Raw genomic sequence first — 17,422 nt, 5'->3', positions numbered from 1 at the left:
GAAAGAAAGAAAGAAAGAGAGAAAAGAAAAAAAAGAAAAGATAAGAAGCCCCACCTCCACACCTCTTCTTGTCCTCTGGCTCTTTTTCTACCTTTCCATCCCTCTTCATGTCAATGTTCCCTTAGGAAGGGGCATAGCAGACATAGAGGGGTATGAAGCACGTCGAATTCATGTGGAAGGGACTGCGTCAGTCAGGGCCGTTGGACAGGGCAGCTGGAAGGGGTAGAAGCGAGAAAGAGAACACAAGATGGTATCCTAAAGAAAATACTGAGAAGTTAAGACTCATTAAAACCAAGAAAGAAGGAGGGGCTGTTAACGCCCCCAAATAATCAGGTTTCCAGTAAACACAGGAATAGTGCTAAAGGTCTGTCCCCCACTGAATGTGGAACCTGCTTCAGATTCTCTCTCTCTCTGCCCCCCTTTCCTTCCCTCTTGCTCACTAGTGATCTCTCCCCCTACTCCAAAAAAAGAAAGAAAGAAAGAAAGAAAGAAAGAAAGAAAGAAAGAAAGAAAAAGAAAGAAAGAAAATGAAAGAAAGAAAATGAAAGAAAGAGCAAGTGAGCTGCGGACATCATAGCTGTGTCCACGGAAAAGTCCCAGACTCCCTCACTCTCTTTGGACCGCTGTTCTTAACCTTCAGCACAATCCAGTAGTTACTCTGAAAATAAAAGCAAGTATTTTTTTTAAGATCCACCAGAGGGAGACAAACTGAAAGAAAACATGTAGAAAGAATTCAGAAATAAAGCAAGCATATTTGAAACCTCCTAGATTAAGATTTCAAGAAAAATGATGGACTCGTACTAATGAATGGTCTCTTGGGATACAAATCTATTACAATTTAGTCAATTTCATAACTTTTTAATCATTAAAATGTGGGCTGTATTTTCCTGCTTTGTAGGTGTTTGCATTTAGTTGCATTTGGGGTCCGTAACAAAGAAGGGCAAAAAGACTATAAAAATTATTTTATTTTTTTAAAGATTTTATTTATTTATTTGAGAGAGAAAGAGAGAGAGAGAGAGAGTGAGCGGTAGGGAGGGGCAGAGGGAGAAGTGGGGCTTGATCCCAGGACCCGGAGATCATGACCTGAGCCGAAGGCACGCTTAACTGACTGAGCCATCCAGGAGCCCCAAAATTAATAATTTCAAAGTCCAGAGGACAAAGTGGATGTTGAAGAAAGTGGAAAGAGGACAGCCCTTGAATTCCAGCTGTGGCTCCGTCACAAGTTCATGATAGAACCAGACAAGTCTCTTTGCTGCAGTTTTCTCACCTGCGAAACACAATGACTGCATTAAATAATCATAGCTAGCGATTACTGAGTCCCTTCTTTGGGCAAGATACATACATTATCTCATTTCATCTCCATAACCCTATAAGGTAGGTACTATTACTGTGACTATCACTATTTTATAGATAAGGGGAAACTGAGTTTGCAGGAGGTTAAATCCCATGTCTGATATTATACACTTGTTAAGTCCCAAGCCAGGTTCGGGACTCAGGAAATCGGGCACCATTGCCTGTATGCCACACCACTACTCTGTACTGCTGTCTTTACAAAGATTCTTTCTGGTTCTCAAATTTCTATGACTTTATGATAAGCATGAAGAATTAAACATAAAGATAGTTTAAAATGTCATATTTTGTATTTTCTTTCTAAATTCTAATACACGTTAGACCAAGAGCCTCGGAAGTAGGAACTATATATATAATATGCTTGTACTTTTTGATATGGTCTGTTGATGAAATCTGTATGAATCCAGCTGCGATCATTCAGTGACACATTCTAAATACATTTAGCAATACTACCAGTAATTTAAAAAGAAACAATTACATTAAGCTAGTAATCCTTTTTTAATATAAAAAGAAAAGAACTCAGGGATTAGCAAATGTTCCAGCCTCTCTTTTCTCTTTGAATCATGCTGGTTTTATTCCAGAGAAGATTAGTAAGATTTAAAAACCATTGACAGCCCAAAGCCTACCGGGTAACCAATTTTTATATAAAGGAAGCCCTAGGGTTCACTTAGGAGGAACAATATTTTTTAAAAGGCCATTTTTGGGGCCCCTGGGTGACTCAGTCGGTTAAGCGTCTGCCTTTGGCTCAGGTCATGATCCCAGGGTTCTGGGATCGAGCCCTGTGTCCGGCTCCCTGCTCAGTGGGGAGTCTGCTTCTCCCTCTCCCTCTCCCTCTGCTGCTACCCCTGCTTGAGCTCTTTCTCTCTGTCAAATAAATAAATAAATAAATGTCTCTAAAAAAATTTTTTTTTAATAAAAAAAGGCCAATTTTGATCTTTGGTCCAGTGTCTTCTTCCCATGGTGCTTTGCCAACACGGCCCAAGGTCATTGTTTACACTGTGTTGAAAATGTTGCTGATTCTTCCAAGTAGAATTTGAAGGGGTTCAAGATAAACCTCCCAGAATGTCCCACTTTGGCATGCGGATTTTTTTTTTAAAGATTTATGTATTTATTTGAGGGGGGAGGGGTAGAGGGAAAGGAAGAGGATAGAGCATTTCAAGCAGAGTCCCTGCCAGGGGTTGGGGGAAGGCTTGATCTCAAGGCCCCAAGATCATGACCTGAGTGGAAATCAAAAGCCAGAAGCTTAACCAACTGAGCCACCCAGGCCCCCCTACATGAGGATTATTTTGAGTTGAAGGCGATCAAGACCTTGCTGGTTCAATAGAAACTTTTGCCCTTCCCTTAACTACACAGAAAAATCTAAATGAGGGGGGAGGGGAAGGTCTTTCCAGAATGAGGGTTATTACCAGAGACAAATCTTGTCTGAGTAACCCATCATATGGCAGGGCAAACATCTAATTACCAAACCTAGGCTCTTCTCCTTATTACCCTGTGAATTGCATTCCTTTCTTTCTTTCTTTCTTTCTTTCTTTCTTTCTTTCTTTCTTTCTTTCTTTCTTTCTTTCTTTTTTTTTTTAAGATTTTATTTATTTATTTGAGAGAGGGAGAGAGCATGGGGGGGGGGAGAGGAGAGTGAGAGGAGGAAGGAAGGAAACTACCTGCTGAGCGGAGAGCCTGATGCGATGTGGGCTTGATCCCAGGACCCTGAGATCATGACCTGAGCCAAAGGCAGCCACTTAACCAACTGAGTCACCCAGGTGTCCCACATTCCTTTCCTTTGAAACCACAGACCCTTAGCCCCTTTTCCTTGACTCAAGGTGACATTCATTTAGCTTGATTGCCCTTGGAATTTCCATGGCGATGTAGATTCTCCGTAGTATGCTATTAAATTCAATTTTCTCCTGTTAATCTGTCTCATATCAATTTGTTTCTTAGTCCAGCTAAAAAGAACATGAGAGGGACAAGAATTCTTGCTTCCCAAACAGGGGACAGGACATTCTTGCTCCCCCAAAACTGTAGCTGCTTTCCCAAAGGGAATGAAAAACAAGACTAACTTAGCTTTCAACAAGTATAAGAAGAGATTCGATGGTCTCAGTAAGGATATTGAATGTGTAGAAATCATTCAGCTGTCCATATTAACCCCAAAATATTGGTTTAATTTCTTTTATTGGTTAAATTTCAATGCTAGTGCTGTCCGGAATGCCTAGAATGGTCTAGAATGATATGCATTCAATTGTTTTTATAATCACTCTCCAGTTTGTGTGTTCATATAAATCAGTTTTCTCATTTAAAAAAAAAGCATAAAAAAAGATTGTGTGAAGTGATTGCTTCTCACGGTTGCAGTTTTAAAGGAGCACCTGCCAAGTAAGCAGCCCCTGGTTTACAAGAACCGTATACATCCTCAGCCTTTCCAGAGGGGAGGAAAGGGAGTGTCTCTCCAGCTTCGTAGCTTCATGAATAATTCCACACCCATCCACATGCCTTTACCCGTTTGCATAAGGCTTATTTTTTTTTAATTTTTAATTTTTTTTTTAGTATAGACCACAGTCTGTTCTCTGACTCACTCAGGGAAAAAAGAAATCCACCAACAGAAAGAGTTCTACATGGGTGTTTTTTTTTTCCCCCCGACACAACGATCTGGGGCACAACAGAGAGGTTAGTGTTCCACTTGGATTAACATTTTCTCAGTTTCCTCTAGCGTACGAAGATGCGTAAATGATGACATTTTGCTGTCTTCTATGAGGAACAGTGTTTCACAGGCCATGGTGAAGGTTTTAGATGGACTTTATGAGTTTAATTCACATGAAATTATACCCAAATAATTAGTCTTATTCACTGTGTCCTTTATTTCTCCCCAGCTGCATTTCTTAAATATTATTAATTAAATTTCTGTACCATGAGGCTTTCATTGGCCCCAAACATCCACTCTAACTGATAAGTTTGGCCTGAGCACTTTGAGATTATATTCCGGAGAAAAGAAGATGAAAACAGACTCCTCATTTATTAGCTTGGTCCCCCCCTCCAGAAATCTAAACAGGGGAATGCAAACAGCTACCCTAGAAATCCGTGGCACTATTTGAAAATCTAAAGCAGGCTGTCCAATATAATATAAGCTACATGTGAATTTTAAATTCTCTAGTAGCCATATTAAGAAAGTAAAAAGGGTAATTCATTTTAATAATATATTTTATTTACCCAACATATCAGAAATATCACTCAAATACACAATCCACATAAAAATTATTAACAAAATTAAGTCCTTTTCTGACATCCAGTGTGTATTTCCCACTTATAGGACCAGCCACATGTAAGTGCCCAACAGCCGCCATATTGGACAGGGCACTTCTAAGTGACCTCTCTTTCTCTCATTGCATATAGTAATGAGAGAGCAGGGCTTTAGGATGTGGATTCAAATTTTATTTATTCAATCGTTAGACAATTGCATTCTAACCAGATGAAAAGGGACAGGATGCCATGGCTCCCCATCTCTCTGGCCACATGCTTCATGGCCTCTCTCTTTTTATCTACCTGGGACGTCGTTGACCCCTGCTGACGACAGGTCTGTGGTTAGAGGCTCTTTCTGGTTTCACGAAGTTGCAGCCCACTCTGCACTCATGTGTTCTTGACTGTGCTCAAATCATGCTCACTTCAAAATTATTCCATTTCCTTTTTCTCAGCTCAAAACCCCTGCTCTCTCCCTGCAATAAATTTAGAATCCTTATCTCAGAAATACACTGCAAAGTACCAAGTCAGCAAAAGAGTGAGGACAAAGCATGAAAAGAATTGTGGGGATGCCTATCCAAAACTCCAGACATCTGGGTCAAAGTTTATTTTCTTATTTTTATTTTTTTATTGGGTAAACTCTACGCCCAACGTGGGACTCGAACTCACGATCTGAGATCAAGAGTTGCATGTTCTACCAGCTGAGCCGGCCAGGCACCCCCTAAGCCCTGAGCCAAAGTTTAAAGATTCTTTTTGCACTCAGTTCAGGAAAGGGGTGAAACATTCCTTTTAAAAATATTCTGGCACATTCCTGAGCTCCACATCAACCTTTCCCGCTGTTTCCCTTGCCCCCTCAACGCGGCCTTTTTTCCTTTTTTTTTCTTTTTAACACAACATTCAATTTTGGCACAGCTACAAGCCCAGGATTGCACCCAGGATTCTAAATGAGATATGAGAAATTCATTCACATAGAGGAACCATTGCTTCCTCTGCTCTATGAGGAAATCCCCTGTTTATAAGTAGACTCTTGATGATCTTATTATCCAGCCCTAGGACTCTTTTATTGTCAGCAATTCTACCCATTAAGGCTTCATTTAAATATATTATGCATTCTACTTTAATGCATGATCTTCCAGCTTTGCGAGACTGAATTTCATTAGCCTCATTTCTGCCCATTTCCCTAAACTGTTTGAATCTTTAGTAATCTGGTCCATTCCTGGAATGTAGCAACTGATACTCCTTCATCACAAGTCCATCTGTAAATTTACCTTCTTACCTGAGCACGCGATGCACTCAGTTCTCCCTTTGTGTTAAAAGGGACCTAGCACGGGGTAATTAGAATGCCACACTGCCAGCAGAGGCCCTGCTTTTCTAGGGGAGAGGGTGATATGGTCTGAATGTGGGGTACCTGGTCCTGGACCGTCTGAGCTGTGCTCCCTACCTCTCCCCACTCTGCACCTTGGAGTTGTAAAGAGGGAGGGGGTCCACTTTTTACCTTTGGCAGAGTTTTCTCTTAATTCCGGTCTCCCTGCCCTGCTATAACCCTCAGCGCTGGCCACACTTTCATTTCTCCTTCCATCTCTAGGGAGGGGAGAGGTTTTCATTGAGAAATTAAATAGAGACAGTGGGTGTGGGGCTTCCCTCTCTCTTCACTGTCCCTCCCAGCTCCTCCACAGCCCTCCCTCTTCCCCCACCCCTGAATGCACTCAGAGGGAGGGCAGAAATGCCAGCTTTAATGCTGGCTAGTTATGCCTCGGGGGTTGGAATTTGCCATTGACCCGGGCGCTCTGGGCTGATGCTTTGCTCCACTCAGTTTCCGGGGCTGAGCTGTCACTTGGGCCCGGTCTCACCGCCCCCCTCCCCCGTTTTGTGTTCAACCACAATGGCTGAGTCTGTTTGGTGACAGAATAGCAAACCTGGAATTTGAATCCAGGGCTTTGTGCCCCAGGCTTGTGTCGAGATCAGAACCAGGCTTCAAGGAAGATGAGCAGACAAGCGTGTGTGACTGTGAGCTGCGGACAGGAGCCGGGTGGGCGGCTGAGGCAGGTGGGCCAGGTAAGGTCACCGTGTCATTCAAGTGTGAGATCATGAGGAGCCAGGTTGACACGGGGGCAGAAACCAGGCCATCGATGTGCCACACACCTTGAGGTTGAGGATCAAGCAATTTGGGAATGGGTTATATAAAGAAAGGTGGGAAAGAGGAGGTGAATGGCTGACACCTTCAGATCACTGAACAGGTTGTCGGGAGACGCCAGGAGGCCCAACCAAATCTGTTAAACCTGTTGGATTCTGTTTCCTCGTTGGTAAATTGATGGGGTTTGACAACCTGGCTCTCAGTTACCGGCTAGAGCTAGAGCTCCTTGCCTTTATTAGAGGTCTGTACGTCTGTGCTGTCCTCAACAAGGACTAAGCATTAAGCAGTATCCATCACGTAAGCTTTGTTCTCAAGAAACTGGCCAGTCTTCAGAATGGTGTAAGCATCATTTAAGGGATATGGTCCATGGGCTACCATGAAGCACTCGCACTAGAGGTATCTCTTACCTTTCTTTCTTTTTCTTCCTTCCATCCTTCCTTCCTTCCTTTCTGATTAAAGATTTATTTATTTGAGAGAGAGAGCACATGCAAGCGGGAGGAAGGGCAGAGAGAGAGAGAGAATCTCAAGCAGACTCCCCACTGAGCACAGAGCCGCACTGGTGGCTCAATCCCATGACCCTGAGATCATGACCTGAGCCCAAACTAAGAGTCGGACGCTTAACCGGCTGAGCCACCCAAGTGCCCCTTGCTTCTTTCATAGTACATGTTGGGAGTGAAGTTCAAAAGTTGCTTAGATCTGGGCACCATAATTAACTCCTATGTGCCTCAGTTTTTTCATGTGTAAAATGGACGTGATAATAATAGGGACGCCCATAGTGGGTTGTTGTAAGGATCGAATGAGTAAATACGTTTCCCTGGCACATAGCATTCAATACAGATACTGTCTCTGCATGTTTCTCGGTCGCTGAGATCCCATTATTTACAGTTTATCCAAATATGTTTAATTGTTCCTTCGGGGGGAAAAAACAGGAAAAAAAATTAAAGTAAGCCATTTTCCTGAAATCACAGTATGAATTAACTCATTAGAGTCCTGATGGGAGCTAGAGCAACTTTTAACCACAAGGAAGCCGGAATGATGGGCACAGGTGCTGATGAGCAAGGGGCTTGGGGGTTGGGCAGTCAGGCAACAGCAGGAAAGCAGGAGCCTCTGCAGGCAGAGGGAGGTCCGAAGTGGCACTGCAAGGTGACCTTTGCTTCCCATGTACCAGCCAGGGTATAAGACGGTGTGTGGGGAAATGGTCACAGCTCTTGGAAAGCCAGGGTCCCTGCCGCCTGGCGTCCCCTCCTTCTGTTACTCTCACCGGAGGACTGGGCAGTGGAGAGTGTAACCGGGCGTCTTTCTCTCACTGGCTGTAAAGAGAATGAGAAGGGTGTCAGCTAAGGGAAAATAAAATAAAGGGCCCATGCGGCCAGCATCTCTGATAAGCTATGGCTTCCACCTGCCTTCCACTTCTCCACCAAAAATAAACAGGAACAGGGGCGCCTGGGTGGCTCAGTCGGTGAAGCGTCTGCTTTTGACTCAGGTCATGATCCCAGGGTCCTGGGATCGAGTTCCTGCATCGGGCTTCTTGTTCGGCCTGTGCTCTCTCTCCTTTCTGTCTCTCTCTGACAAATAAATAAACAAATAAACAGGAAGAGACTGAAGAACAACACAATAACCACAGCCCACTTCCAGGCTTCCCAATAAAGTTGCTTGTCTTTTTGGGGCAGGAACTACAGGTCATAGACTTTGTCAACCACGGCATCCAGAGGCGTCAATGCTGGAACAGGCTCTGGCCCAAGATCTCTCTGGATGAATTACAAAAATAAACAACTTTCAAGACAATTATGTACAGTTTGTCACAGTAGTTATAGAATAGAATAAATCTTTAGCTTCACATTTTAGAAGCTTGGAAACAATCCTTCCAGATGTTTGGTTTTTAATAACATCCATGAACAAACATTTTATCTCCTCAGATGCCGCTGCTGCTGTCTGAATTCTAGCTTGTTCCACTATGTCATGAGCCATTTTTAAAATTCTTGTTCTGAGCCTGCAATTTTAAAAACCATGGAATAGGGGAGCCTGGGTGGCTCAGTCGGGCGGCTGCCTTCGGCTCAGGTCATGATCTCAGGGTCCTGGGATCGAGCTCCAGGTCAGGCTCCCTGCTTGGTGGTGAGTCTGCTTCTCCCTCTCCCTCTGTGATCTCTCTCGCACTCTCACTCTCTCAAACAAATAAATAAAACCTTAAAAAAAAAACACAACATGTAATAACATGTGAGGCAGTAGTGAACAAAGGGCACAGGTTTCATAATCATCTAGAGCTGGGCTTCAATCCATGCCTTATTATATACTAGCTGTGTGATCGTGGAGAAGTTCCTTAACCCCTTTCTGCTCCGTTTCCTCATCTATAAAATGGGATAATAATAGTTCCCACCAGGTGGAGTTGTTGTAAGAAGTGCATGGTCAGTCAGGGTGCCTGGGTCCGACTCTTGGTTTCAGTGTTGGGGGATCCAGCCCCATGTCGGGCTCCCCGCTCAGCTCGGAGCCTCCTTAGGGCTCTCTCCCCCTCTCCGTCTGCCCCTCCTACTGCGCATGCTCTTTCGCCCAAATAAATAAATCTTTAAAAAAAAATAATCACACGGTCCGTGAATATGAAACAGTTGGCAGATAAGTAGGTCGTTAGTAAATGGGACCTCCTTTTTCTACCACCATAAAGGTTTCCACAGATTTCAGGTTTTTATGGCAATAATGTGGCATAACGAACACCTCCAAAATTTCAGGGGCTTAAAAAACTCGTCTTCCTGCTCACAGATCTGTATGCTGTTGGGGTGGCTCTACCTAAGGCTACTGGTGAGACTCAGGTCTAGTTTTTGTGCCTCTCTTTCTGGGAACAGGTGGAAGGGGCAGTGGCTAGCTGGGGTGTCTCTCATGGTCAAGGGCAGGATCACAAGAGGGCAAGCCAAAATCCAGCAAGCTCATTTAAAACCTCTGTTCTTGTCCAGTCTGTTCTCGTTCCATTGATAAAGCAAGTCACAGAGCCAAGCCTAGAGCCGGTAGGGCAGAAAGGCATATCCCCCACCCCGCGAGACGGAGGGGGAGGGAAATGGCTATTTGCTGAAGAGCAATCTAATCTACGACAACAGAGAATTTAATTTTCATAAGTTTCTGAATTATATACCAGCAAGTAAAGAGAACTAGGGAACCCAGATGAAGTTTCCACTACTATTCTTTTCCTGATATTTTAGGAGGAAAAAAAAATCAACCCAGAATATACATTAAAATATAATACAGGCACCTGGGTTGTGCAGTCAGTTAAGCATCCGACTCTAAATTTCAGTTCAGGTCATGATCTCAGGGTCATGAGATTGAGCCCCAAGTTGGCTCCGCACTGGGCATGGAGCCTGCTTAAGATTCTCTCTCTCTCTCCCTCTCCCTCTGCCCCTCCTTCACCCCTCTCTCCCTAAAAAAAAAAAAAAAATATATATATATATATATAAATATATATATATATATAAAATACAAAAAATACAATTTGTTTTAAATTAATAAGCATTAACATATAAGGAAGAGTTTTGAAACTATAAAGCACAGTATGAATATTAAAGTATTATTTTTCTATTTCATGACAGTTATTCAATTTTATATATGCTCTCTATAAATTGCCAAATATTATAGATAGAATTCAGCTTTCCTTTTAAGATCCATAAATTTTTAAAAAGGAGTGGAAATACTATACATTATTTATAGTGTTTTTATTGAGTTATTTTATGTTTTAATAATATATTAATAGATTTTATATGTTTTATTTTAAGTCATAGGCTATATACATACTGGTCTGGGCATTCACTGAGAATATAGCTCAGCAGTGTTCTAGGGCCTCTGGGGACTAATTAAGCCTGCGAAATGATGTCATGGAAGAAATCAAAAGGCTTGGACTCTAGTCCCAGTCCTCCAACAGGCCATGGATATTCACAATTTCCCTTCCTGGGGGAACTGGGAGGGAAACAAGAAGCTGTCAACGAGGTGGTCTCTTTGTCTCCAAATGCTTCTTTTCTAAATAGAGGTTGTGGTCCCTGCTTTGAGAAGAAATGGGAATACTCAGGGCATAGAGGAGGAACTTGGCTGTCATTCTATCTGTACCAAAACTCAGCACAGGGGGGCCTGGGTGGCTCAGTCGGTTAAGTGGCTGCCTTTGGCTCAGGTCATGATCCCAGGGTGCTGGGATCAAGTCATATATTGGGCTCCTTGCTCATCAGGGAGCCTGCTTCTCCCCTGCCTGCCATTCCCCCTGCTTGTGCTCTCTCTCTCTGTCTCTCTGTCTCTCTCACTCTGTGTCAAATAAATAAATAAAATCTTTAAAAACAAAACAAAACAACTCAGCACAGGGGTGTTGGTTCTACACAGAAATGCTGGATCCTGCCTGTCTGGGCTTGAGTCCTGGCTCCCCCACTTACCTTGGGCATTTTAGGTAACCCCTCTGAACATCTTAATATGTTGATTTAAAAAATAGTACTGGGGTGCCTCAGTGGCTCAGTCGATTAAGTATCCAACTCTTGCTCTGGGCTCTGGGCTTGATCTCATGGTTGTGAGTTCGAGCCCTGCCCTGGACTCCATGCTGGGCATGGAGCCTATTAAAAAAAAAAAAAAAAGTAGGCACCTGGGTGGCTCAGTCGGTTGGGCGTCTGCCTTCAGCTCAGGTCGTGATCCCAGGGTCCTGGGATCGAGCTCCATGCTGGGCTCCCTGCTCAGGGAGGAGGCTGCTTCTCCCTCTCCCTCTGCCCCTCCTCTCTGCTCCTACTTTCTCTCTCTCTCTCTCAAATAAGTAAAACCTTTTTTTTTTTTTTAAGTACTTACTTCATCGGGCACTTATGAAGATTGAATGAGCTAATCATCAAAAGTAGTTAGAATACTGCCTGATACCCAGGAAATGCTAGAGTAGCATTAGTTATTCATTGTCTCTGTTAAACAGTTTAAAAGTTTGTGTGGTTACTTTGTTCCTTAAAGGATCACTAAATAACTTTACAATAGTTCCACTTTATTCCTCAGAGAAACCGTGCCTGCTGATCTAGTTAGAAACGAATTCTATTACCTTAGAAGTAACTTCATCATTAGCACGTTCAGTAGCTCTATGTTGTGGACGAGGACCAGAGTCTATTTAAGAGAGTAATACCCCCTCAGTCTCCTGCAGTCCACAGCTCCATCTAGGTTGTATGTTTGTTTTTCCCTCCCTACTAGTGTTAGTAAGAAAAACCAATCAGAAAGAATATTAATAATGCTTTTTTGATTCTTACCTGCCTTGACCTTTGATTATGTCTTGACTCACTCACCTCTGCTTTCACTGACTACAGCATTCAAAAAGTAATTGTATCCTTGGTTTCATTTCCTCTTTTTAAAAGCTTAGAAACTGGCCACCTAAATACTTAAAATTGATGATTATTGGTCACTATTAACTATTTTATTAAATTCACAGATCCATTTTCATAATTATCATTTTTCTTTTTAGTGTGTTTAGTTTATTTATTTTTATTTAATTATTTTTAAAGGTTTACTTATTTACTTGAGAGAGAGCACATGGGGGGGTGCCAGAGGCACAGAGGGAAAGAACCCCAACCAGACTCCCCGCTGACTGCAGAGCCCCATGTGGGGCTCAACCCCACAACCCTGAGATCACCACCCAAGCAGAAATCAAGAGTCAGACGCTCAACTGACTGAGTCACCCAGGTGCCCCTACCATGTTTATTTTAAATGCAATAGGGTGGGAAATAGTGTTTCTCAATCATAGCATAAAATTTGACAGTGGCTACTATCTTGCTCTTTCAACCAAGAAAACACTGTCTTCGTATTTACTTTTGGGGATTCTGCTCTCTCTCATGACATAGAAACATAACGAGTCCAGGGGCACCTGGGTAGCTCAGTCATTAAGCATCTGCCTTCAGCTCAGGTCATGATCTCAGGGTCGTGGGATCGAGCCCCCCATCAGGTTCCCTGCTCAGCAGGGAGCCTGCTTCTTTCTCTCCCTCTACTGTTCCCCCTGTTCCCCCTGCTTGTGCTTTCTCACTCTCTCTGTCAAATAAATAAATAAAAATCTTTAAAAAGAAAGAAAGAAAAAAGAAAGAAAGAAAGAAAGAAAGAGAAAAAAGGGAAGGAAGGAAGGAAGGAAGGAAGGAAGGAAGGAAGGAAGGAAGGAAGAAAGAAAGAAAGAAAGAAAGAAAGAAAGAAAGAAAGAAAGAAAGAAAGAAAGAAAGAAACACAATGAGTCCAAAGCCAAGCCCTGATGCTCATAAAATCATGATAAACTTGTTCTCCTAATGTCTGCCCTTCCATACACACCCACACCCACCACCAACTGCGGGGAATCACCAGTGTTCTGTGCTGTGTTCAGCATGCCAGGATGCACTGTGAATACTAAATGGTAAGCTTATACAGCACTGTACCCAAGGAGCTCAGAGAAGCCATGAGGAGGCGAAATTACAGCTGCCCCAGCTTCTAGCCAGGGCATTGCTGCCGAACATGCCAAACGATGAGGGGTTAACTGCTCACCCAGCATTCACTTCACCAGTTGTCCTAAACACTCTAGAACTCACATCCCCCTCCTTGCACAACTCAAGGGGGCACCATTCATGTAGTTACGCTGCCCAGCAGCCTTATGAATTTGCTTTTATTTGTCCGTCCTGGTTGGTTTTTGTAAAGACTAAAAAAGAGAATGGAAAAGAAAAGGAATTCAATCAATTAAAATCCTCTAGTTACCAACATTTTCTTAAGATTAGAAAAACGGGTAATAAGGTTCACACAAATCTCAGAGACACGGTCTCTGCTTTCAAAGCTGTGGGTCTGAAGCTTTCAGATCTTTAAAGAAGCTTGACTCTTTGTAAAAGACCTGAGCATATGTGCATATGTTAATCCTCGGCATGAAGGGTGGTAAGGTCTAGAATATCATAAAATGTCACCATCGTAGTCTATTAACAGGGTGCTATGCAGCAATAATATGGCTTGAATTTCTGGCAATTTAGTAAATGTGTAAGTAATATGATTGATTTTAAACCTGTGCAAGACTGACCATATAAATGCATTTACACATTAGGGAAAAAAATCTTCTATAAGATTGTGTCCATATTTTGGTATTGGAAAAAATGGTTATCATAAGCAGGTATCTGATTTTGTGTTTGCATTTTTTTAAAAACATAAATCGATTGAGTTCATTAGTCTCACAAAGGCTGCCTAGGCCTTCAGTTTTTTAATAAAACTGGAAAAAGCAGTAGTTTTGCAAAACAGAAAGAAGATTAATAACTTATTTGAGAATAAATACTATGTATACAAGAATGAAACCACAATCAAAAATTAATCAAGAAAAGCTACAGAAGCTTCAATCACATATAAAAAAATTGAAATCCTGAGAATCCCATTCTACAGATTTTTTAAAAAGTAAATATACAAAGCAATCAGATCCCACTATCATCCCCAGTACACACTGAACTCAAGAGAAGATGGTAGAAAAAGTCAAGTTATCTCTCCTTTCCCTTTGGTCTGGATGGATCCCTCAGTTCCTGGACTGATGTGCCCAGGATACCTTTAGTCTGGGTGTTTCTTTAAAGCTAATATAAATTTTCCTTGAATCGTTTACAATGATCTCTTACCTTTAAGAAAAAGTCCAAAATGTATCCCCACTCAATAACACTTCTCCATCTCCAACAGCACTAAGCTAAATTATTTAATTGGCTAGCAGTTTGAAAGGAATTCTAATTTTATGTGTACGACTTCATATCTATTACTGAGAGTTTAAGTACACGAACTATTTAATTTCTTAAACACAATGATATCTTTCCTCATAAAATAAAACTGAAATGTATTATTTACAAAACACATACACACAAAGTCCACACTTCCCTATCAGCCCCAAATCCAAAAGAATTTAAAGGAAGTTGAATAGTCATTTACTTATAAATAAATATGAAATCTGCAGTCTATTTTTAAAAATTTTTTTTAAAAAGATTTTTATTTATTTATTTGACTGAGAGAGAGAGAGCACAAGTAGGCAGAGCAGCAGGCAGAGGGAGAGGGAGAAGCAGGCTCCCTGCTGAGCAGGGAGCGGGACTGGATCCCAGGACCCTGTATCAGGACCCGAGCCGAAGGCAGACGCCTAACTGACTGAGCCACTCAGGGGCCCCTGCATCTACTTTTTTTTTTTTTTTTTTTTAAGATTTTATTCATCCGTTTGACAGAGAGAGAGACAGCCAGTGAGAGAGGGAACACAAGCAGGGGGAGTGGGAAAGGGAGAAGCAGGCTCCCAGTGAGGTGGGGAGCCCCGATATGGGGCTCGATCCTAGGACCCTGGGATCACGCCCTGGGCCGAGGGCAGAAGTTTAACGACTGAGCCCCCCAGGCGCCCCCTCTGCACTCTATTTTAAAAAGATATAGTCCCCGCTCTCTCCTCCTGGTGGGCTGCCACATCTGCTTTCCTACTATTGTTCCGAAGATACTTCCAGTGCCTGTGTACATTCTACATAAAATGCTATCTTTGATTAGGAATTTTCTGTCATATTTTTGCACTCATAGAAGTCATAAACTGTTCTGTGTGAAATGCCTTAAAAATCATAACAATTGTTTAAAAACGTCCTGGGGGCGTCTGGGTGGCTCTGTCGGTTAAGCATCCGACTTGGTTTTGGCTCAGGTCATGATCTCAGGGTCTTGGGATGGAGCCCCACATGGGGGGACACTTAGCAGGGAGTCTACTTCGGATTCCCTCTGCCCCTTCCCCCTGTTGCATGCGCGCGCACTCTCTCTCTCTCTCTCTCAAATAAATCTTTTAAAATAAATAAGTCCTAATTTCCTTTCTCTAAAGCATGACATTTAATGAAATGCACCCAGTCGTCTAACTCCTATATCAGAGCAGCTGTCAGTTCTAAAATGCTGCCCTAGGACCACCTGGGTGGCTCAGCTGGTTGTGTCTGCCTTGGCTCAGGTCATGATCCCAGGGTCCTGGCGTCAAGTCCCGCATCGGGCCCTCTGCCCAGTGGGGAGTCAGCTTCTCCCTCTGCCTGCTGCTCCCCTTGCTTGTGCCTGCTCTTTCTCTCTCTCTCTGACAAATAAATAAATAAAATCTTAAAAAAAAATAAAAAAATAAAATGCTGCCCTAATTTCACAATTCAGTTTACTATTATTACCTGATTCCAAGCACTTAAAGTTCTCTGGAATTCCAATGAAAATATCACCAGGATTCAAAATAGAGGAAAAAACACGACATTTCCTCCCTAATTAAAAAGGTCCGTCTGTTAGCAGATGCTTTGCTTCCCTTGAGCTGTGCTGGGTGATTGAGAGCTCAAGGGGTGACATCACAGTTCAGGCTGCCAGCCGCTCACTCTCATACTGTGAACGTGTTCGAGAGGTTCTGAGGAACTGCTTAACCTGTCAGCAGCGGGTTCGGTACTGTTCTAGTGCGCAGAGAAGGCCGCAGCAGATGGTCCGGGCTTGGGAACAGCAGGAAGAAAGCTGTCGAGTGGACTCAGATGAAGGAGGGATTCGGACACCTGCCAGAAGAGCTCAGACTTGAGGCTGCCGTCAACAGGAAACTGCCGGAGGTTTCTGAAATTCTACTCTAAAAATATGCTCGTGTTCTGGATTGGGGGAACGCTGGGTGGCGGGGGGCCTGGAATTAGAATGGCCAATGCAGAGGCGCTAGGAAAATTTAGATTTTGGGTGAAGGAGCCCTGGCTTTCTGTGGCAGCACAAACGTGCGCAATTTTGAAAGAAAAACAGGTAGGACTTGGTGACTAAGCAGATACAGAGACTGGGGAGCGAGGTGAGTCAATGATGACACCACGATTCTGAGCATGACTTGGACACGGTAGCACCACAGGCAGCGGGGAAGTCGGGAGGGAATCTGACTTTTTTGTCAGGAAGCTGATGAATTTGGCTCTAGACAGGCCGAATTTGAGCCAAGGTTGGGTGGAAAGTTGAAGCTATGCAACTAGGGCACAAGTCAAAGGATAGGATTAGAATTTTATATGAATACAAGATCTGTATATATTTGTATGTGTATATATGTATGTGCTTTAATTATAGAATATTTCCAACACATCAAACATAGGCCAACAGTAATGAACTCCCACGTACCCATCATCGCCTGGCTTCAATAATGATCAGCTCTCAGCCAACTTTGTTTCATCCAGAGTCCCCACCCTGTATTATTCTGAAGCTTATTCCAGACATGGAGAGAGAGATTGATGTACATTAGATTTAAGGATGAAGTACAGGGGCATCTGGCTGGCTCGGTCGGTGAAGCATGCGACTCTTGATCTCGGGGTTGTGGGTTCAAGCCCCACATCGGGTGTGGAGATTATTTAATAAAAAAGAAAAGTTAGGACACCTGGGTGGCTCAGTTGGTTGAACGTCTGCCTTTGGCTCAGGTCATGATCCCGGGGTCCTGGGATGGAGTCTCGCATCAGGCTCCTTGTTCAGCTGGGGAGCCTGCTTCTCCCTCTGCCTCTCCCTCTGCTTATGCTCTCTGACAAATAAATAAATAAAAGCTTTAAAAAAAATAAAAGTCTGAAGCACAGAAAATATAGATTTTAGAAGGCCTCAGAGAATTTTAAAGCAAACCCTCTCATCTTACAAATGAGCAAAGCTAAAGATTAGAGATAGTAATGAATTTCCCGTAATTAAAAAAAAAAAAAAAACAGCTGTGGAGCTGTAACTAGAACCGAGTTACCTGCAAACAGTTTTATTAAGTTTTCGTCTTTATGAGATGAAATGAGAAAAGTAAGGATGACATGTAAATTC

Source organism: Ursus americanus, chromosome 2, assembly GCF_024610735.1.
Source record: "Ursus americanus isolate L20-20 chromosome 2, mUrsAme1.1.p, whole genome shotgun sequence".
In the NCBI taxonomy this organism is placed as follows: Eukaryota; Metazoa; Chordata; class Mammalia; order Carnivora; family Ursidae; genus Ursus; species Ursus americanus.
The sequence above is the reverse complement of the archived record's forward strand: the minus strand, read 5'-3'. Positions refer to the sequence as shown.